At 37.4% G+C, this 24,423-nt stretch overlaps 1 protein-coding gene across 4 annotated transcripts in view; it reads left to right on the forward strand.

Annotated features, from left to right (window-relative positions):
• The window catches only part of LOC117172435 (steroid hormone receptor ERR1), a 281,691-nt gene that overhangs the window by 65,752 nt on the left and 191,516 nt on the right, over window positions 1-24,423 (forward strand). The gene's annotated exons all lie outside the window — the stretch shown is intronic.

Below are 24,423 nucleotides of genomic sequence, written 5' to 3' on the forward strand. Positions count from 1 at the left end.
CTTAAAAAAAAGGAAAAGGATTAAACAACCACAGAAGGGTCCTATTAGGATCAGGAAAAATAAAATGTGAACATTATTTTGCAATATCTGAGTAAGCAGTACCAGACCAAGGCATATACAAAAAAAATTGTAATAGACATTTGATATAATAGTTTTTAACATACAATGTAGATGTTATTTCTGGTAAAATATTTTTGGTACTATTTGCGAGACAGAGTTTTTCTGCATCCGCCCTACAGCTTTTATGAGGATATTTTATTCTTAATAAAATATATTTTTTTGTTCCTGTTTTTTTGGAAGGATTCGGAGTTGTTATTTCTGGTTCTGCCCGTAGTGTTTACCGTGTTCTCAGAGACTTAAAAGAATTTAATAAATTTTAAGATTAAGGGAACGTCACGTATTTTTTAAATTTGATAAATACTTTTGGTTATAACCAATTATGATAACACATTCGACCAAATTCGTTATAATTTCAAAGGTAAGGCCATTGTCTGCTGTCAATTCTGACTATTTTGATTTCATAGCTTTATTTGTGAAGGTTTATTTGAGAAAAAAGTTCTCCTGTTGTAATATTGGGCTTAAGAGTCAGTAGTATGTTGCAGGAAAACAATAAGTGCAATTATTACCACATTTTAAAATCGTACATATTTACGAATTGTTCAGTACACATGACTACATTAAAATCCTTTTTCAATGAATTCTTTATACAAACTTGTTTATTTTGAATGCCTTTATAATGTTTATAATGTTTTTCAAACAATATTTTGCGACTTTTATTTTCGATGAGCATATAACCAAAAGAAAACATCGGCACAGAAAAAGGACATCGTGTTAGAAAATTCATATTTCAACATTAAATTAAAAATAGTTAACAATATGTATAAAATACTTTATGGGCGTTTTTATGATTAGAATTTCATATACTATAAGATCCATTTATTGGAAAAATAATATCTGACTGCGGAAACAACCCTATTGTTACCAGCATAGAAAAAACGGAGGTTTCCATTGGAACCCATTTTTGGTTCCAATGGAGCTACAACAAAAATGAACGCCGCTTGCTCAAAAGGAATCAAAAATGATAAATGAGCTCTATATGATAGCAAACTTGGGGTTCTAAAGGGTCTCAGCGGTCATTGAGACTATTTCTAAAGAACCTATTTTTCGTTTTGCTCACTTGGATATTATGTTTAATTATTAAGACAATATTTACCTTAAAGCTCACATCAAATCGAAATATAATGGACATAACTTAACGAAGATAATTAAATTTCAAAATAATACCGCAATTAAAATAGATACAATGACTTGATAAATATCATTTGAAGGTTCCGTAGCAAAGTTGTCAACATAAAGGCATATTCATATGAAGAGACTTTTCGTCTTAAGTCATCGATCGATAACTGTAAATCCAGTACAATGAGTACCATAAATTACCTGCCGTTTATGATCTTCTATAATCTGTGAGAAATTTTGGTTTTCGGTAATCCCGAATTGAACCAATGGTCAGGGTTTGACCTGAGAAAAGAGTTAGCGATGTGCACAAAAATTACGATCAGCATCCTGAGATTTAAAATTTTACTTTCTATCATAATTTATTTTCTGTTTTTATTAAGTAAAGGTTAGAATTTAAAAGTTTATAATTGTTCTAAATTGTATAGAATAATTGTTATTTCTATACAATTTCTGTCAAAATTATTAATGATTTAAATATGTAAATCCTCAGTTATGAATATTTATTAAAATAAATAATTACAATTAAGATAAAATAATTAATAATATAATATTTTTTTATTATGAATTCAGGTTGACGTGTCGTAATTGTAACGAATTAGTGTGAAACCAGAATAAGCGTGGATAATCCGGATCTGGCCGGGCTTTAAAATTCTCGAGAGCTACATACCGAGTATTACAAGCTACGGTTCATGGTACTGACCGAGACTGTAGAAACAAAACTAGATATTGGTTCAAGCAAAAAAAAAACCGAATTTTCCATACGTTACAGGTAAATAGAAAAAACAAGAAATGTTTACAGCGGTTCTCATTGCTGGAGACCCGAGAGGCTCCTCGTGCTCGGAAGATTCTCTATATCAAAAAGAAAACAAGTCTGAGGCGAAAGCAAATTAATTCCGAGCATGAGGATCCCGGCTCGTGGCTGCCGAACGAAAGAGAGCGTGGCGTGTTCGTCGTCGAGGTCGTGGTCTCGTTTCCTTTGGGCGAGTTTCCCGGCACGTCGCTGATTGGCTGCTTGCTCGGCGCTGTCCGGGGATTGGTTGGTTGGAATCTCGACCCGACTAATAAAAAAAATCTACAGGGCAGATCCGTTGCATTTCCGGTAAATGAGGAAGCTCTCGTCCTCTCTGGAGCGAGAGTGTCCGCATTGGCAAAACATACGGCAACAAGTCTAGGACAATCAGACCTGCTTCTCATCCTCATCGCGGGAGTCTTGAATTAGGCTGGGCTCTCGGTCCAGTGCTTTAAGCGTCAAGGGCCCTGTTAAGGGATGTGAGGACTTCTTCCCCCAGAAGAATTACTGGTGCAGGTCTAAGTATAGCTCCTGGCTACTAAGTTCGTTCTCAAGCCTAGGAAAAATGATCCGAAATCATCCCTGGCTCTGGAGGCATCTCAGGTTTCGGCGAGGTAAGGTCATAAATAATAAACAAACAAAAAAAATCGAACGTTAATCCTAAATTCTTAAATTAATCCTAAATATGCCCTTGGAGTACCGTTCCACGTGTCGAGAGAACAGATTTCGCCAAGAAAATAAAATAATAAATGAAATAAATTGAGTTCAAAAATTTGTCTTGTTACAACACCCCCTCCGTGGGGAAAGGCCAACCTTGGCCGTAAAACGACTTAGATAGATAGATAGATAGATTTAGTCTTTTGAACAAATGAAACAGAACGTCTCAGTAAGGTCCACTTATCTACTAGACAGCAATAGCAATGGCTGTTGGATCGTCACGGCTCGAGTCTCCAGGAAATGGCATAAACAAACAAACAAAAATTTTTACTTTAAGCTAGAATTAGCGTACTCATAAAACTAAGTTTAGAATTGAGTCTGGTTGAGCTAAGTCAAGATTTAGATTGTAGGGTAATGGGAGATAAAAAGAGGAAAAAAAAACAAAAATAGTCTAGGACCTTTACAGGTTAGGGAACTGGATACTTATTAGGTTGATGCTAGCTGGATAAGGGGAGGGGCGTATAAGCAATTTAAGAAGAATGTTATTTTTAGAGATTATTTCATTTATTTATTTAATTTTTCTGTTTTTTTTTTCTGTAAATTTGCATTTAAGACAACTGAAGAGTAGTTTACAACTAACTAAAAAAAAGAAGCAACTTAAATGTTTGATTGAAACACAAAGAATAAAAAAAATTAAAATTTCCAAATGAAAATAAAATAAAAACCAAAACTACACAAGAAAAGGGAGAAGGATTGTAGTGGCTGCCGATACTGTGTGGGGTTTGCTCGAGAAAGTGACTAATATAAAAGAAGGACGATAGCGATAAGGTGTGTCCTTTAACGAGAGCAACAAAACCCAACGTTTCAATAACGGTAGCTAAAAAAAAGTTTTTTCTTCGTCTGGTTTTATTCGTAACGGTATGATAGCTAATGGATGTTCAAAATAATCGTGGTGGATTTATGGTATTTTATGGCCCCAAACTTCCAATCCAAATCATGATAGTCAACTGTACGTTATGGTACGATAGCGTATTTTTTTTTGGTAATGTTATAGTGAGAGTGTTAAGTGAGTTAAGTTAAGTGAGTTAAGTGAGAGTGGACGATAGCGAACAAATTCCTTGGTAGTGGGTTGGACTGTCAGCCCTAACGCCTCCGTATCCTCTTCTGTTGTGGTCGTGCCTCCTTACTTCCTGGGCTTTCCTGGGTGGTACGGTCCCTCGGCTCTCCATTGTTCGTAACAATCGGAACAGCCCTTGATAGTGACTCCTGGCCGGCCGCATCGGTAGCAGTATGTATGTAGGGGTGTGTGTGGACACCTGCTGTGGGTGTGGTGAGATGAGCCACAGTTCCAGCATCCGGTTGCCATTTTGTGCGACACCGGAGCTTCCTGCCGTCTCAACTTCGCCTCGGAGGGTCCTTCGGTTGGTGAGGGATTGTCCCGTACTCCCCTGATGGATTGGGGACCTTGTAGCTGGCCAATCAGGTGGGCGGTAGTGCCTGGTGAGCTATCTGGTAGATAGCGTGCGGACTCGGTCCAAAGCATCTGACCCTTCTGGTTCTCTCTCCGATTCGGTGTCCCATTGCCTCCCGTGGGTCGATGGATGGTTAGTGGCGGTCTTGGGGATGATCCCGGTTGACGACTGACCGCTGGTGCCGGGTCTTTCTTCCTGCACTGGCTGGTGTTGGCGAGGAAAGCGAACGATATATGCCACGTTCTGGGAGGAGGTCTGGATGGCTTCCGTCCTGAGGATTTTGCGAGGGCTCATGGTGGCTGGAGTCTGCGTGGTCCTTGATACCAGGTGGCGTCGATGAGGGGTCTGTGTACCCACCGAGATCCCTTCCGTCGGTCGGGTGCAGTAGCACACGTTGTCGGTCAATGGGTCACTGGTGTCCTTGGATGCTGGCGTTATTAGACGACTGGTTGAAGCCACATACTCCTCGGCTGCTCTCATGAGGGCGAAGGATAGGGCCGGTTGGATCGGCGAAACTGGACGTCCAATTCGTCCATAGAGGTTGGTGGCCGATGAGGACCACCTTCCGCCATGTCGGAGTAGGAGTTGTGGTCGAAGAAGGGTGACGATTCCTACAGTTGCGAGAGCTTAGGCGATAGCTCGTCTCACTTTCGGTAGCTTTAAATTTCGATAGCAGTACTGACCTAAGGGCAGAGAAAGAAGGGTGGGTTCATCCTTCGTTCCGTATGGTTTGAAATCTTTGACATGCATCGTGCTTATGAATTTATCTTTTAGGTTGGAGACCTCATACACGACAAAGGACAATTGTTTAGTAAGGCGGAAGGGACCATGGAATTTTTTGGCTAATTTCGCGGAGAAGTATTTCCCTGCGGAGGATAGGGTACGGGTTTTGGTCAGGACCAAATCGTTAACGGCAAATATGGGCTCTCGGCGCCTCATATTGTAATAACGGGCTTGGCGCTTGTATGCTTCCTCTAGATTCTGTACTACCCAATCTCTGAGTATTGATAAGCGTTCCATTCGGTCTGCCCAAACGACTGGATCCTGAGTTTCTACCCTCGTGGGATTAGGTAGAGTTTGTACTTCGTGAGCATGGAAGGAATTTACCGCTTTCGGGTTGCGTTTAAAATTCAGGAAAGTAGGTGTGTTTCTTAGGGGGGACTGAAGGGCCGTGTTAAAGGCAAATCTGAATTCAGAAAGGTACTGGTCCCATGTCCGATGGTCATGTTCAATAAATATTATCACCATGGTTTTCAAAACCCGATTCACCCGTTCGGCGGGATTGGATTGTGCGTGGTAGGGTGTGGTAGTATGGTGGATGTTGTATTCCCGGGCCAGTTCTTTTAGAGAAGAGTTTACGAATTCGGTCCCGTTAACGGTCAATAGGACTTAAGGTGTTCCCCATCGCATTAAAATAAGTTCTTTAAACGCATCCCGGATTTTTGGGCCAGTGGCGCGCCTCAGCGGACAAAATTTCACCCTTTTGGTAAAAAGATCCTGCATTACTAGGACGTATTCGAATCTGGAGGCGGTACGAGGGTAGAGACCCAGAATATCGGCCACTACTACAGTCCATGGCTCTTCGACTATCCGCCGACCCATAAGATCGGAGGGTGCCAACTGCTCGTCTTTGCCCATTTGACAATTTGGACATTTCCGCACATAGTCGGAGATGTCTTGGAACATACCCGACCAGTAATAGTCTGTAGCTACACGCGCGTATGTCTTATCAATCCCCATATGGTCGGCTTGGGCGTCATTGTGATTGTCATGCATCACTTGGTTTCGCATGCTAATCGGTAATACTAATTTCCACGCATTCCGGTCCTCGCAGATGGTATCAAGGATGGGGTTCGGTCGGTGGTAGAACAGTTTACCATTTTCGATTTTCCAGTTCAGGAACCTAGCGGAAAACCTTTCGACAGCCTCGCGACGGCCCTGGTACCAGGGATCGGCCGCATTACCTAGCGAGGTCACTCTATCCGCATTTCCCTCAAACGTACGCGACAGGGCATCCGGCACATGGTGGCTCGCTCCTTTGCGATGAACTATAGTATATTGGTGGCCCTGTAACGCTAATGCCCATCTTCCTAACCTACCGGCTGGGTCTTTTAGGTTATCTAGTCATCGTAAGCTGCTGTGATCGGTAACTACGGTAAAATGTGAACCCTCTATATAGCAACGGAACTTTTGAATCGCCCACATCACTGCTAGGCACTTTCGCTCGGTCGCGGTATAATTACGTTCGGCAGGTATTAAGCTTCGACTGGCATACGCAATAACTCTTTCTACCCCCTCGATAGTCTGGCTTAAAACAGCCCCCAAGCCAGTGGAACTCGCGTCGGTTTGAAGTATAAATTCCTTAGAAAAATCAGGGCGAGCTAGTACGGGATTGGTCGCTAAATAGGAGCGTATGTTTTCGAAGGCAGCCTGTTGATCTTCTTCCCAGATCCAGGGTTGGTTCTTCCGAAGGAGGAGAGTTAACGGGGCCACAGTGGTGGCGAAATCCGGAATGAAGCGACGATATCAAGAGGCGACGCCTAGGAATTGCCGAACTTTATGGACGTTGTTTGGAACAGGGAATTGCAATATGGGGTTAATCTTATCTGGATCAACCTGCAACCCTTCGGCATTTACCAGAAAGCCAAGGTACTTAACTTGCGAGCGAGAAAATTCGCATTTTTCACGAGTGATGGTAAGGTTGGCCTCCTTAAGTTTGGTTAGAAATCCGCCTAGCCACTCTAGATGTACCTCAAAGGTGGCGGTAGTTATGATACTGTCGTCCAGATATGCAAACACAAAGGGTTCCATATCCGGGGTGATTATCCGGTCCAGCAACCTTTGAAAGGTGGCCGGGGCGTTAGTTAGACTATACGGCATGCGAGTTGATTTGCAGTAAACCTAGGCCAGGCACTGTGAAAGCGGTAAGTTGGCGACTCTTCGCATTGAGCGATATCTGGTGATAAGCTTGACTCAAATCGAGGGCGGATATGTAATTTGCGCATCTGAGTTTATCTAATATTCCGCTCATATAAGGGAGGGGATAGGCGTATTTTTTGGTTACCGCATTTAATTTCCGAAAGTCCATACAAAATCGATAGCTTCCATTAGGCTCTCGAGTCATCACGATTGGGGACGACCAGTCGCTGGTGGATGGTTTGACAATTCCGTTCTTTAAGTACTCTTTTGTTACTTGCAGGGTTGTCTCGTGAATTTTAGGATAAGTTAGCCGATAGCGTTGTTTAATGGCAGGATTATTGCCTGCATCAATACTATGTTGGATAAGGTGCGTTGCGGGCAAGGTATCCGGGACTGGAGGAATCTGTCCGTCCAGAAAAGTGGTTAACTCGGCTGATTGTTTGTTGGTAAGAGACAGTAGCGCGCAGCACATGGAGGCAGCTGATTGGCGGGGATACTCTAACTCGAAGTCATAGAGACCGTAAGGTCGGTACCATTTCGTTTACTGTCTCAAATTGTCCGAAGATGGAGTTTACTAAGGCCGACTTAATACGCGTGATTGGCAAAGCCAGTTGTTCGACCAGTTGGATACCCGGTTGGCCCAGGAAAGATCAATTAGACCCAAAGTCAACCATGACTCTCAAGGGTTGGCCCTTGATAGACAGGGCTAATTATATGAGGGGACCCGAATAAGGCTGTTCGGCAGTGTCTGTTATTGATAAGACCGAGTTTGATTTAGTCGAATCACTAACATTGGCTTTGGGACCACGCGTAGGGCAACAAGAAGGCGCGATGGTCCTTTCTAACGACTCCCGCCGGCATTTCCCTGACATCTAGGACAATTCGCGGTAGTGAAACCCGGGTAACCACATTTGTAACAAAAGGTTCCTCTCAACTCTCTACAATCTCCGAACCTGTGCCTCAGTTGGTGACAATTCCAGCAAAATAATTCGACAGCTGGCTGTCGTGGCTGGCTACAAGGGGGGGGGGGCACCCATGGGACGGGTGGTGTCTACTCCCGCGCGGTTGATCGATTTTTCGATGGTCGACTTATTGTTCATACAGGGTGTGCCTTGAGTTTCCGGGCGCTTACTGGTTTTATTTTGAATTCCACTTACGGCGTCGTTTGTTTTATTGTTTTTGTGTTTGTTATTAGTAGTTTTAGTATTGGGTAAATTTCCGGTATGGGCGGCGGCGGTATAATGCAGCTCGTCGATCTGTACCTCGGTTGGGTCCTCGTCTGTAATCTCGAGAGAATTTATCGCGGTAGCTCGGCGCGGAAAAGAGCCTCGTCTCGGCACACGGTAGGCTAGACTCGTTAGCAGTGATTTTACAGGAGGGGGAGGTGGTTTAAAAGTCCTCTGAACTCGTAGTGATTTTTCAACTCGATTTGCCAATTGTTGTAGGTGGTCAAAATGTATCACCTCGCTGCGATGGATGGTTAATTGTAATTTTGGCAACATATTCCGGTGAGCATAATTTATTTGCTTTTGTTCCGAGTACGGTGGCAGCAGCCTATTTAGCAAGTTGCGGGTACACGTTAAGTAATCCGCTACTGGCTCGTCTAGACCCTGAGTACGGCTACATATTTCCTGCCATAATTCGTATTGATAGTCCGGATCACCGAAACGAATTCTCGCAGATTCAACGAAAAGCTCCCACGAACTCCATCCCGTGTATGAATTATTGAACCAATGTAGCGCGATATCCGACAAAAAAATGGGATACATAGCAGCAGATCCCTGTCCGAAATTGGTAACAGACTGCGACACTGGTGGATTCTCATTAAAAAGGTTTCTAAGTCTTCGTTTCGGCTACCCGTAAAACGAAGTGTTGTGCCCAGACTGCAGGAAATTATCTTGGGAACGCGCACATGGTTCGCCGCAACTTGCACGTGGGTGTTGGTTGACCCGTAACGCGGTGTTATGCTGGGGTTGACTCACTTGAGATAGGTTAGGATCGGTGTACCGCTGTTATTGTGTGCGGTAGCCCAGATGTCATTTCCAGACAACGAAAAATCATCCTGCGTTTGATAGCAGGCCTGTGGCGCGGAACTGTCATTCTGTTCGGTAAAGTATACGTTGTTGCTATAGTGTGTGGCTGAATTCGGTAGCGCACACGACTGGTAGGAGTCTAGCCTCGAAAGCGGGTTCGGAATCGAGCGAGAATCAGGGTAGTTCTCTCTCCGCGGCAAGGGTGCAACGTGAGTCGCATGACTGCTATAATTACGTGGCGCCGTGCCGGTACGGTTGAAGAGGTAAGGGGTGGCGCGTGAGCACGTCGCATTGGCTGACGACTCGACCGGCGAAGGGATGCTTCCAGTCGGGAACGTTTATGTTACGTGGGTCCCGATACTGTGCGCGAGCGGAGTGGGGGTGGAAGTTCCGTACGGCGGTAGAGAGAATGCACCCGTTGCATCGACACTGGACACTCCGAGTGCCTGTGCACACATTTTCTACGGTCACCGAGCCGATACCCGAATCATCATTTTGTTCGCGCGACCTGGCCGTATTGTTATTCTCGCATGTGTTCACGGCACTTTTTTCGTAACTCACGCTGTCGGTGTCGACAATCATTTTCACCTCTTTCTGAAAATGTACAGCACGAAGTAGGTGATCGCGTAATGCCGGGACTGTACCCTCCGTAGTTAGCTGTCTATCCTCATGCTCGTTAATCAGTTGTTCATTCGAGAGCACGTAGATCCAAGAATCCGTTTGATCTGAAATTTTAGCGAGGGGGGGGGGGGGGGGTATAACGTTTTTGTTTTTCACTTGCGAAAACAGAACACTCAGAGGGCGCGAGAAAAAAAACACTCGCGTAGCCCGGGAATACACAGGAAAAATGAGAAAAAAAAGATGTCTATCGTCCGATCAAGACTCAGCTTCGATCAGTAAATTCACATAAATCCTCCATGATAAATAATGCATAGTAATAACGCAAATCAAAAATAATGTCAATACATAATCCCTAAATCATCAAAAATCCATTCATGTAATATTTTCCATCAATTAAATAATGCACATCATAATGTTATAAATAATCAACCAAAGCAATAATTCAGGTTGAGACACAAAATCAGGAAAAGTACTAATTACATATTATAATGTAATTTCATCACAATAATGGCCATAACCGCAAATCAACACATCGATAAAATCAATTTTCTGTATAATAGTGTAGAAATATAATTCTATGGAAAAATCGATTTTCGCTCTCTTTAGTCACAGCTGTTTTGACCTTGAAATCAACTGTTTATTTTTATTTCTGAAAGTCCCACGTTGTGGCGTCAATTTGTAACGATAAACTTACCGTTTACTCATTTTGCCCTCCTCACGTCCTATATCTGAAATCGCGAAACATTTCAACGGAACCGAAAGCTAAAAAAGAGAAGTTTGTTGGGCGCCATGCGCGCATGCGCCAACCAGATTGTGCAACTAATATTCAAAGGCACGCGAGAGGGGTTTCTGGGCCCAGGCTAGATTCAGCCTTCTGACGAGTGATGGTAGAAGGGGGTGGATCAGTCGGATGGTAAACTCAGTTGCGAGTAATACTTTCATTTTAATTTGAGGTTACTTCTTTAAAAAAAGCTAGCAAGCCAGGACCAGGACCATAATACTAATCGTAGCCATTTTGTTTTGAGAGAAGCGATAGCTGTCACCGAAAATCACCACAAACGTGTCGTAATTTTAACGAATTAGTGTGAAACCAGAATAAGCGTGGGTAATCCGTAACTGGCCGGGCTTTTAAATTCTCGAGAGCTACATACCGAGTATTACAAGCTACGGTTCATGGTACTAACCAGTTTGAGAGAAGGATGCAGGGGCGGCTCAATGAGTGCACTGCAACTAATAAAAAAAATATCTGCAGGGCAGATCCGTTGCATTTCCCGTAAATGGGGAAGCTCTCGTCCTCTCCAAAGAGAGAGAGTGTCTGCATTGGCAAAATATACGGCAACAAGTCTAGGACAATCAGACCTGCTTCTCATCCTCATCGCGGGAGTCTTGAAGTAGGCTGGGCTCTCGGTCCTGTGCTTCAAGCGTCAAGGGCCCTGTTAAGGGATGTGAGGACTTCCTCCCACAAAAGAATGACTGGTGCAGACCTAAGTATAGCTCCTGGCTACTAAGTTCGTTCCCAAAGCCTAGGGAAAATGATCTGGAGTCATCCCTGGCTCTGGAGGCATATCAGGTTTCCATCCAGGTTCCGGGAATATTGGAGACAGCATACGGAAAAGCGGGAACCAGATTCAAATTCAAATCTCGATTCTTAATTTGGGGGCGGCAGCGAGTAGATTGTAGTTCTCGGAAGGCCTTACAGAGTTCCGAAAATCCCTCGATGTCCCTCGTTGAGAATTTCGGTGAGGTAAGGTCATAAATAATAAACAAACAAAAAAAATCGAACGAGTTAATCCTAAATTCTTAAATTAATCCTAAATATGCCCTTGGAGTACCGTGCCACGTGCCGAGAGAACAGATTTCGCCAAGAAAATAAAATAATAAAAGAAATAAATTGAGTTCAAAAATTTGTCTTGTTACACTATCTATGTGACGATGTAAAACTCATGATAAAAAGGTGAGGCCATAGCCTGCTGTCAATTCTGACTATTTTGATAGCTTTATTTGTGAAGGTGTATTTGAGAAAAAAGTTCTCCTGTTGTAATATTTGGCTTAAGAGTCACTAATATGTTGCAGGGAAACAATAAGTGCAATTATTAACACATTTTAAAATCGTACATATTTACGAATTGTTCAGTACACATGACTACATTTAAATACTTTTTCAATGAATTCTTTATACAAACTTTTTTGTTTTAAATGCTTTTATAATGTTTATAATGTTTTTCAAACAATATTTTGCGACTTCTGTTTTCGATGAGCATATAACCAAGAGAAAACATCGGCACAGAAAAAGGACATCGTGAGAGAAAATTCATATTTCAACATTAAATTAAAAATAATTAACAATATGTATAAAATACTTTATGGGCGTTTTTATAATTAGAATTTTATATACTACAAGATCCATTTATTGGAAAAATAATATCTGACTTTGGAAACAACCCTATTGTTACCGGCACAGAAAAAACGGAGGTTTACATTTGAACCCATTTTTGGTTTCAAAGGAGCTACAACAAAAATGAACCCCACTTGCTCAAAAGGAACCCAAAATGATAAATGAGCTCTATATGATAGCAAACTTGGGGTTCTAAAGGGTCTCAACGGTCATTGAGACTATTTCTAAAGAACCTATTTTTCGCTTTGCCCACTTGGATATTATGTTTAATTATTAACACAATATTTACCTTAAAGCTCACATCAAATCGAAATCTAATGGATATAACTTAATGAAGATAATTAAATTTCAAAATAATACCGCAATTAAAATAGATACAATGATTTGATAAATATAATTTGAAGGTTCCGTAGCAAAGTTGTCAACATAAAGGCATATTCATATGAAGAAACTTTTCGTCTTAAGTCATCGGTCGATAACTGTAAATCGAGTACAATGAGTGCCATAAATTACCTGCCGTTTATGCTCTTCTATAATCTGTGAGAAATTTTGGTTTTCGGTAATCCCGAATTGAGCCAATGGTCAGGGTTTGACCTGAGAAAAGAATGAGCGATGTACACAAAAATTTGGATCAGCATCCTGAGATTTAAAATTTTATTGTCTATCATAATTTACTTTGTGTTTTTATTAAGTAAAGGTTAGAATTTAAAAGTTTATAATTGTTCTAAATTGTATAGAATAATTGGTATTTCTATACAATTTCTGTCAAAATTATGAATGATTTAAATATGTAGTTATGAATATTTATTAAAATAAATAATTACAATTAAAATAAAATAATAATATAATATTTTTTTATTATGAATTCAGGTTGACCGTTTTAATCGAAGAAAAGAATTATAAATACTAATCTGCAAATTGAAACACTTGAAGTGTAACTTCTGGTTTTTAACTATAAACACTTTTTAAATAAGAAGTAAAATTATTTTAGAGTGTACTTCCGAAAAGCGGATATGCCCGATTTTCTTCGCACTTCGTATACTTATGTATTTTGACGCGCTGATTACGAATATAATAGTGAAAATTGGTGCAAATTTGATTTTCATGGTGAAATGATAAAAAAATACCGTAAAAATCATGGGTTTTTAAGTTTATCTCAGCTAATATACAACATTGAAAAAAATGTTTCAAATAAAAGTTGTAGATCTCATCGAAATACACATTTTTTGTTGCAAGAATTTTTTTATAGGTATGATAGTTTCCCAGAAAATAAGTGGTAAATCCATAAGTTTCGGCTTATTGCACCCCTGTGACTGGTCATAGAAATAATTTAAGATCACATCCTGCCCCTTTTTCAACGCCCCGTGGGGGCGGGAAGGCACCTCTGGCTGATCATAGAAGTAATGTAAGATCACACCCCTGTCCCTTTTGCAGCGCCCCTTGGGGCGGGAAGGCACCCTGTGACTGACCATCGAATTAATGTAAGATCACATCCCTGCCCTTTTACCAAAGCCCCGTAGGGGACGGGAAGGCACCCCTGTGGCCGGTCATAGAAATAATGTAAGATCACACCCCTGCCTCTGTTCCAACGCCCCGTGAACAGAAGAAGATTTGGAGAAATTTTGGATCCAGAGTTTAAGAATTTCGAAGACAACTCGCAGGTACAGGATATGAAGACAACGACGTTACACCGGCCAAATAGCAAAAGGTTGATAAGTCGATTTCTGTAAGGGAGCGAAATGTTCCACAGCAGTAGGACAATGACGATTTTCCTTGCCAATCTTCCGACCCAGTAGGTTGCGTATGTGATACTGAAACTCAAGATGCACAGACATGCTTCCAGTGCCAAAGAAACGTCCATTTTATGTGTGGTGTTGATATAAGTGACACCGAAAAAGAAGGCGGAAATAGGATGAAAAAGGTGGAAGGGCTAATAGTACAAGCAGAGGAAATGAAGCAAGCCTCTAACAAAAAGTATTCTGAAATCAAGTCGGAACTTCGGTGAAAATACCTACTTCTAGCGTGGATAGGAGCAAGGGAGACTCGCGAAACTTAATTGGAATTGTTATGGTGGTATCCAAAGACGGTTTTTATACAGTATGCACGAAGAACGGTATAATTAGATCATTATATTCTCGGAAACAGTTTGCTGTTTGTGAAGAAAAGTTTGTAAGGTTTAATGAAGTTCCTAACAAAAGCGTATCTGTACGACAACTAAATGAAAAAGTAAATGGGATTCGCCAAGTGTAATTGTACGAAGAAATGTATCAATAATACTTGTAAATGTAAAAACACAAATTGCAATGTAATTCAAAATGTCATGGCTCTAATTTAATCCCTGCTGTAATACGTAATTCATAATTGTAACGCTGTATTTTTTATTTGAATTTGAATGATTTGTATGTGTATATTTTATAATGTCTGATATGAATTAATATTGTAAGATAAGAGTGAAAAATTAAATAATAAAGTTTACATTTTGGAATAATATTTCAAGCATATTTTGTTTAATCTGTTTAAGGGTTCGGATAACATTTATTAATTATTTTTTAAATAAATAATTATTGTATATAATTTGCATTAATTTAAAACATTATTTGTATAAAACGAATGCAAATTATACCTAATTTTTTCACTATATATAATTTTTCTGCCGTGGTATATGCTATAATAGATCTATAATACATCGAATCTGGTTAAGAAAGTTAAGTCGCCATCAGGATGAATAAAATACATAAAAATCAAAAAGATTGCAGATTGCCCGGGCAATCTGCGGAACGATCGGTCCATCCTAGGTTAGTCCGCACTCCGGCCTTTGCCCACATCATATAGAACTAATCCAGAGAAACTAATTAGCACAATATGCATGCACGAAGGAGAATTTTATACAACCAAATGCAGACCAAGCCCGAATTATATTCAATCCAAACCAATTTTACACATTTGTTCTTTTTATTGCAGATGTTCAAAATTTTAATATTTTAAAAACATTAAAAATTGACGATCTGTAAGTATGAATCGCGAAACTTAGATTTAGAAAAAAATTTAATTTTAAACCTATTCCAAATAATTTTTAACGCATTAGATGTTTCAATTGTAAAAGATAAAATTTAGTGGCCGGTCATTGCGACTTCGTCTGTTTTCATGAAAAATCGACTTTTCTCATAAACAGCTGATCACAACGCAAAATTATACAAAACATAAACGATGCAATTCATTAAAGTAAGTATGTTTGTTTGTATTTTTTATTTAAATATGCATATATAAGGAAATATGCGAAAAAAATGTATAAAGCATTAACCGTTTCAGGGGCAGTGGTACATATATGTACCACCTGTTTTCTTGTATTTTTTTAAAATCCTAAGTACAGTTTACAGTTTCCAGTATGTTTACCTTTATTCCCAGATTCTTAGGAATCCATGCTTTGTAATTATTTAAAAAATTATGTAAAATTGTTTATTAATACATAGTTATAAACAATTTAAATCCAAAAAACGCGTTTTTTCCGAATAAATTCGGCTATACTCAAACCGAAAGTCGTAGAGATTTGACATTTTTTTCAAACATTTAACATATTATGTCATAACATATATTTTTTTCAACATCTTCGGCACGCTAGTTTTTTAGAAAAATGTTGAAATATGTCAAAAATGGAAACTTCCTTTGGAAAAAAATATAAATTGTAACGCATGTGTCATTAATTGTTTCTTGTGGTACTGTATAATTTTTTAGGGCCGCTAATTATGATCCTGATGGCAAAATTGCAAAATTCATGATGGCGGTTCCAAAAATGGCGACAACATTAGACCAAATTCGCCAGTTTCCTTTGTGACAAAAAAAATTTGCCCCTGAAAGGGTTAATCATCTATTTCACTCACCGGGGTGTCATTAATACACATTTAGATTATTTTCATGTTCAAAAAACTATTCATATAAACATGCAAAATTGCTATATTTTGAAAATAGGTTCACATGAATAGTTTCAGAAGAACATAAAAATGACTTTTATTTATATGAAAGACTTCTCAGTAAATGGACTAAATGATTAATATTTCTTCATAACAATTTTCTTCGCATCTCTCTTTATGTACGCATAATTTAAAAAAAAATTATGAACAAACCATATTCATTATTACGATCTGCATATTTCATATAGTGCATAACTTTGAGGTCCATTAAGCTAGCACCTCCACAGTCGAATTTTGGGATTTTTTTAGCTCAGAATTTTGGTCTTTTTTATGGTTTTTTTCGGGCACCAATTAAGATTTTTGGGTGCTTCACTTTTTTCAAAAAATCAATATTTTGTGGGGGTACTAGCTCACATTAACCTATCACGTCCGCTTCCTAAAATTACAAAATAATAAAAATGGAATTCCACCAGAATTTTGGGCTTTTTGGGTTCTTGAAACCCGCAAAAAATCCCCTTAAAACAGCCCTTTCATTCCAAACCTTACCTTCATCAAAAAATATGACTTTGTCAAAAAATAATTTTTTTAACAATTTCATAGTGTCAATGGAGGCTTTGACTTTTGGGCTCATTGAAAATGAGTCAAGAATCAACCCCTATGTACCACGTAGATATATCTGTGTCAAAAAATAATATTTTTGTGAATTATACAGTGTAAATAAAGTCTCTGATTGTTAAGCTCCTACAAGATACCCCATTCGATTTTTGGGCTCCAACCCTTAACGTGAAAAATCAACCTCTCAGTATCACTTAGATATGACTTTATCAACAAAAAAATATTTTTGAGAATTTTACAGTGTCAATAGAATCGCTGATTTGTAGGCTTCTAGAAAGGTATACCGTCTCAGTCCTTCGTTTATCCGATATACCTTTCTAAACTACTTCCCCGCCCAGTGTGCAATATATCTTCAAAAAACGTTAAATTATTAAAAATGATAAAAAACATATTTTCAACAAATAATTTGTTTATAAATTTTTTTTGTTTACTGTATCAGGATGAGATACATTTATATAATGTAAATCTATAAAACGTCGATGATTACAACAATTTTCCTATTATTGACGTGCACCGGGAACGTCAAATAGAAAAAATTGCCATTTTTTTCTTCATGTTTGTTTATTTATAAAAAAATGTAAAACTAAATTAAAAATCAGACTCGACAACTTTCGTTGAAATTTTATCAGCTTTAAAAAAAAATCCAAATCGGTCCACAGGTTCAGCCGGAATGGTATTTTGAACCAAAAATGTACTTTTTCCCCACTGTGCGCGGGTACGCTAGCTTAACGTTAAGCTGACGGAACCCCATGTATAAATAATTATAAGCTCATTTAATGCTCTACAAAACCGCAAAATATTATTTTCCAAAAGCCACCCCTAATACTGAAAAACCACCCTTAATATATATTATGGACAAATTTTAAATATGACCATACTATAATTAAGGGCTCATTTAATGATCCTTTAATGCTCCATTGCCAAATTTAATGCTCTACTATCTTTTAAAAGAACCGGGGGTTACGCACACAATTAAGGCCTTATTTAATGCTCATTTAATCTCCCATTTTTAAATTTAATGCTCTACTTTTTTGAACCGGGGGTTACGCCAGCTTAACGTTAAGCTGACGGAACCTAATTTGAAATACACTTTGAATTGAATTCTTACCTATCTCATAATTACAGGTTCATTTAATGCTCCCAAGACCACAAAAAATGATTTTCCAAAAGTCATCTCTAATGATAAATACCACCTTTAATATATATTATGCACCAATTGTAAATCTGACCATACTATAATTAAGGGCTCATTTAATATTCATTAAATGTCCCATTGCTAAACTTAGTGCTTCACTTTTTTTTAAACCGGGGGTTCCGTCAGCTTAACGTTAAGCTAGCGTAACCCTCCCCGTTTTTTAATTAATTAAAAAAATTTATATTAAAATTATTTTATATTTAAAAAAATTAATGAAATGTGCTCCAAAATTATGCTCAGCATTTACTATTTACTATAGTTTCTCACGCGATGTAAATTACGCGCATATAGGACTTTACGTTCTGCAGTTCCAGTTTCCCTCCACAAATACATAGGGCGCTACGAAAGTTTTGCAATACAGACGAACCTTTTATAGTTTTTCGAAGTACTTGCCATCACAGTGACTTGGGGTAAACATACCTGAGTGTACCAGGAAGAGGTTACTGTACCCTGATTTTCCAGTACGACCCTATCCACAATGCCGCGTTTCCCAAAGAATACTGCAATCATTCTTTTTTTTTACAGATCGAGACTTCCGCACCTCCACTGGAGCATCCTCATCCTCAAACAGTCCGATCTTGTTTTGTGAGTTTGTTCGAACGTCTTAATAATACAGCCAGGTTTCGTCGCCTGTTATAATACTATTTACATCCCGAGAAGATCCCGATTAAAATCTTTTTAGCATTTTTTGGCACCACTTTACTCTTGCTGTGATTCGCTCCCCGTTCGAAGCGTATGGTACCTATAGAGTACAAACCTTCCCAACATGTAAATGTTCATGCAGAATTCGATGGATTGCTGGTGCACTAATGTGTAACATTTGTTCTATCTGTTGGTACGTGATTCTTCTATTATCATTCAGTAGATTATTCACTGACCGTAGACATTTCCTCAAAAGTTTGGTCTACACTTAAAGCGCGAAAAAAGTTGTATCGAATTATCGCACGAGATTCTTCCTTTGTCCACGATGACATTTCTTAATAGTTCCGGGCTGCGTGCTTAGACTGTACTGAGACCTGAGTCAACAGGTTTCCTCTTCTTACCTAATTTTTGACGCTCTTTCTAATGACGCAAGGATCATCTCTCTTCTTCCAGTAAGTTTCGCGTATTGTAAAACTTTGTAGCGCCCTACGTATAACCTCTGAAACTTGATGCCCATTGCAAAAATTCCTTGAAATAAATTAACAAAATCACATGGTACATAAGTTTATTATAATGAAGTTGGTTTATCAGTGTATATTTTATTAGATACAATTCTTTTCTGAAATTGAATATAAAAACATATGAACAGTTTTTCAGCTATTAACTATTAAATTGATCAATATATAATAATAATAATAATAATAATAAAATAATTACAGTATACGAAGGCTTTTTAAGTTAGTGTATTTCATACATATTCATAAAAAATATTTAAAAAAAAATCAATTATAAATATTTAAATGAATAAACGTAACAATATTTTAAAACTATTTACATACCTGTGTTCCAGGAGACGCTTACAAACAACATTCTTAAATATTATGTTGCAAAAAAAACATTGCGCTCCATTAGGATGATTTTTATTATTTTTATTTACTTGGATATGTTTAAAATTAATCTCATCGCATGGAATTTATAGCAGCCTGAAGTGTTTTTTGTGTTTGCTCTGTTTCAGTTTAGTTGACATTATTTTTTAATTAAAAATATTGGTATTGAAAAAATAAATCTACGAATGCACCAGAAATTAAAAAAGTGAGGTTATGCACGATTCTCCAGGTCCTCCATTTTGGCACGTAATTTAATAGGTATTTTATCTGTTTTCTAGGTAAAATACTTGATTTAAGTATTTTACGTAAAAAAACCTCCAGTTCCGCGTAACTGCACATCCCTTATCGCTACCCTTTTCATCGTGTTCACAATAAAATTATCTTTATTTTGATATAAGTCTTATTGCGTAAACAGATCAGTACAAAATACTAGTATCGACTTACCTGTTTATACCTGCCAACCCAATGGTTGTGATGGGAAAAATAGACAACCCAACGCTTGCATATTCTATAAGCTTCATACTTTCAATTAACATACAGTTTGTTTCGTAAACGAACGATTTGAAGTATTGATATAAAATACTTTTCATCGTCTAAACAAATGGGCGAAGGTCGTTTTATGTTCGGATCTTAGAGTAGTTGATTTCAGTAGATTTTGAACAAAATTTACAAATGGTCCTGCTGAAGTTTTTCAATTGGACACAAATTATGGAGCGCAAAGCTCGAGTTTCGTAATGAGAATGTGATTTTCAAAGCCGTAGGTGCGTTGAGAATCTTCTTTAAAAACAAATCGAAAAAATGGCAGTTACTATTTATATCTGTGATTCCTCAGAAGTTTAAATCACAGTTTTCGATTTAAGTTACAATATTTATGATATTTGCTGGCTTGCGGACTCTGCTACAATCGCCCGTCCTATAACATTCATCTTTGACGCATTAGGTCCCTTTCTTCAGTGTAATTGAAAATAAAATAAACATTTTTGCATATTTTTAATATATGATTATAACTGAAGATTCTTCAATGTTACCGACTTCCAATTTCAAATTCGTCATTTTTGAATATTTAAAATTAATGAGTTTATCATTATAATTAATGTATAATAATAATGGTCTCAGGCTTAAAATGGCTGCAGCCCAATATGTCGAATGCATTCTTTGTTAGAGTTGGATTTTTGTTTTGAATAGTCTGCATATCCCGGTATATATCGTCAATTACGGATGCATTTTTCCAATCCAATTAAGTGATGTGATAAGCGCAGCGTGTCTTGATTGACATATTGAGAAAAGCCTGGTTCTTATCCCATCATACACGGACTGTATTGCAATCAAGTATATGATTGGGGCACCTACAGCTTATGATGGGATCCGAACGTCCAGAACCTCGGCAGAGAAATATAGAAAAGTTTCCAGAGGTACTGGCTCAAGGATCGAACCCCGGACCTCTAACGCGATGTCCGAGCGCCTAACCAACTGATCTTTAAGTAGCTTTAAAGGAAATCAAAAGTTTTTTTAACTGAAAATATAGATAATAATGTTATAGCTATTATTAAATCTGACCAATAACGAATAATATGAAATTCCATCAGAATTAATTCATGTTTATTTATTAAATTTACATAAATTTCGAATGTTTTAAGTAAGGTAGAGTGGGGTTAAAAGTGCCAGCGAGGAAAAGTGGCACATACGATAACACAAAATGTAATAATTTGTAGGGCGGACTTAAAAGTGGCCAAAGTTTATTTTTCATAACACTGCGCCTAAATTAAATTAGATATTTCCTTGTTTTTTTGCATAAAAACATATATAATAAATTAAAGTTCCACATTTTATAATATATGGCACTTTTTCTTCGCGGAACTTTTAACCCCACTCTAGCCTATCAGCAAAATACAACATTGACTAAAAACACACATACTTGGATTTTAATTCAAGAGATTTTAAAAGAAAAGAAAATATTAGAAAAAATATTTTTTAAATGTTAAGTCTGAAACAAATTGCTATGTTTTGCATCAATTTAAATATTAAAAAATACATTTAAAAAATGTTTAAGATTTAATAAACTATGATGAGATCTTCTTAACAGAGGTAACTAAATCAGGAGAAAAATAGTTAGTGTTCATTTATAAAGTTTTATTAATTTCTTTTGAAAATTTCCAACTACATAACTGTTTCAGTTTATGTTTAGTGAATGTGTGGAATTTCTGAAAATAAAACCAATAATCCAACGACATCATTTAGGCATGCCACCTTCAAATTTCCTTTTGCAATTTGAAAAAAGATGAAAATTTTCCTATAAAAGAAAAGTTTGAGCAGGTAGGGACAGCAACGAAACCACGATGCTCTCTCCCGGATACCCGAGAATCAAGGTGTTTATTTTTTTCAAATGTTTTTTTTATTGTGATCTGATAATAATACAAATAAAAAAGACGAAAGATATAATAAAAGAGAAGGAAGGGAATTCGGTTGGTTGCCTTCTCATTTTTCTTTACTCTTTTTTATTTTTGTCCAAAAACATAATTTTTTTCATTTCTTTTTGAGGAAAAGTTTGATCTTTTTTCAATTTACAATAGAAATATTTGATGGTAGTTATCCAAATTTGGTCGTTGGACTCTTGGTTTTATTTTGACGAATTCTGCACTTTAACTTGATAAATAGGATTTTAAATATGATCGTGAGGTTAGTGTGCCAGTTATCGGAAGCTTAAGGTCAATTTCAGATTTCAAATGCTTAAAAATTATATTAAACATATTTAAGCCCATCTACCGACAACCCATGCATTGACGGAGACTGGCACATTTACTTTAATCTCACTTAAACTTTTAAAATTTTATGTTTAATGCATGTTTATTTATTACGGTAGTTTTCGAGTGATAAGGGTTGTTTTTGGCAAATTGGCTCTGTGGTCTTGCAAGAGTCCTAAATCAAGCTGGCAGTGACATGCGTAGCCCTAAATTTGGCTTTTAGGTATTAAATTATGCCTAAATAATCCCTTAAGTTTAATGTAGGACATAATTGTTTGCTCACTATCGGAGAAAAGAAAAAAATACTGACGTACTATTATTACAATTCTTCTTGTGCTTAATAAGCAATTTTGGTTTTGCAGAAGTTTTTTGAATATTAAAGAACATGATTTTTGAAAATGATCTTTTTGTCTGACTTCCCTTTAAAATGCAACTTTTGATGCATGCGGATTAGGCACAATGTGGGCAATTTCAGGCCGGTTACAAATGCACATGCGCACTTGGTGAGCGGCCTGACATTGAATTTTACGCCCACTTCACCATAAGTAGATTTAATTTCTAGGATATGGAGAAGCCTAAAAAATTTTTTACCTTGAAAATGCAGGTTAAATTTGAAAATTTTTTTAGCAAAAATTTATATTTATTGAATACCATGGGCACTCAGATATTATATTTAATATGCTACACATATTCTATGGTAGACTTCGTCATGCCGAATGCAGATACGGGCTTTAAATTAACCAAGGACATCCTGTTTCTGAGAAAAATGCCATTGAATTTTCTATTTTGAACTTTCATGGCATGAATGATGTCCCCCTTAGAAAATTGAACTATTTTTTGTATTGAGAGTTTTTGGGGTTGCTGTGAATTAGAATTTAAAGTAAAAATTCAAAATGGCGTATCCAATATGGCGTACTGAAATTGGAAAACCGAACCGATATGGCTGAAAATTACAGTACGATGGTTTTTTTAGGCTGCTGATTTCAAATCCAAAGTCAAAATGTCAATATTCAAGATGGAGGATCTAATATGGCAGACCAAAATTTTAAGGATATAGCAGATTTTATTTAATATCGCTATTCAGATAATTTTCATGTCGCCGATTTCAAATCTAAAGTCCAAATTCAATAATGGAAAATGGTGGATCCAATTAGACGGAACTTACTTGGAAAAATGAAACAGATTTGATTAAATAGTGCTACTTGGGGTTCTCGCTGATTCAAAATATGAAATCTAAATTTTCGAATTAAAAATGGCGAATTTAATACCGAAGAAAGTGAAGTATTTGGATTTTTGTGGTTATGAATGACGCATATTGTACTAAATGGGGTAATAAATGAGCCGCTAATAAGTGCTTAATTTCAGCATAGCGCATACATTGTTTGGACATGGTGGTACTTCAAGGTTCACCCTTCTTACAAATGTCATAAACATAAGAAGCACTTGTAATAATCGCCCGCATCGAACTAAGACCAATTTTTTACTTCTGATACTATATTTTGACTTACACAAAATATAATTTCAGGGCCATGTGTATGCTGCCCAAATTGTGCGCTTTATAGAAAAAAATCAATGATACATCATATGAATCACTTTCTTGTGGCACCTGTACATTCTTTGAAACAATGTATAAAACAAAAAAGTTCATAAATAAAGAAAAGTTAAAATAAACTGGAAAATTGTTTAAATAAATGAAATTTGAAATTTTCCTTGGTTACTAAAGAATCGTAAACATTTTAACAATTAAAAAATGAATACATCTCAAATATATATATTTTTTGTAAAATAATCGTGATTCACTGGATACTGGAAAGTGTATTCAATATTTAAAAAAAGAAACAACCATGTATCTCCTTCTATATTTCATACACAGAACGGAGTAATCGAGGCAATAATTCGAATGTCTGCAATTAATTATTTCAATAATTTATATACATTGACCATAAGTACAAAGTCCAAATGTCTTATCCTAAGGAAATGTTTGAATTAACATGTAGAGAACTTGAAAAAAGTTTAACATGTGGTTAAACATAATTTTTTAACTTTTTTGAAATGGTGAAATGTCACTTTCTGTTGAAGTGCCTGTATGCGAGGCAATATTTCTTTACATTAAATAAAGTTTTGTTATATTGTTAATAGTGACAGGTCTGCTAGATGACCTTGCCAGTGAGTCGATGTTAAATTTAAAGCAGAGGTAGGGTTACCAGATGGGTCGGGTCGAAATCCAGGACACTTAAAAAAGCTCTAAAAAAGGTCGTCGACTTAATTTCGTTGAACGATACGTAAATTGAATTGTATGCACAAATGGGGGA

This window comes from Belonocnema kinseyi, chromosome 5 (genome assembly GCF_010883055.1).
Source record: "Belonocnema kinseyi isolate 2016_QV_RU_SX_M_011 chromosome 5, B_treatae_v1, whole genome shotgun sequence".
Classification (NCBI taxonomy): Eukaryota; Metazoa; Arthropoda; class Insecta; order Hymenoptera; family Cynipidae; genus Belonocnema; species Belonocnema kinseyi.